The following is a 388-nucleotide window of genomic DNA, read 5'->3' on the forward strand; positions in this document are numbered from 1 at the left end:
GCCTGGATTCGAACCAGGGACTGTAGTGGCGCCTCCTGCACTGAGATGCAGTGCCTTAGACCACTGCACCACTTAGGAATGGGCACCCCGTCCACATTAGTTGGACTACCATTATTTTCATTGCTTATAAATCTACAATCACAAATGTCATTTCATACAGAAATTGAATTGACCAATAACTACAACCTCTGACACATTTTTAATATATTTACTTCAGCAAGGGCAGGCATTGCAATACTCACTAATCTTTTCATATTCACTAATCAACCTCCACACATCCTTTTTATCAGTCAGAAAATCAATGGAAACATTCAGTAGCCTCAACACTATGCTATAGTCAACTTCTCTATCCTGAAGCTCAGCACATACAGTATAGGACAAAGACACA

Source organism: Salmo salar, chromosome ssa01 (assembly GCF_905237065.1).
Source record: "Salmo salar chromosome ssa01, Ssal_v3.1, whole genome shotgun sequence".
NCBI classification, from domain to species: Eukaryota; Metazoa; Chordata; class Actinopteri; order Salmoniformes; family Salmonidae; genus Salmo; species Salmo salar.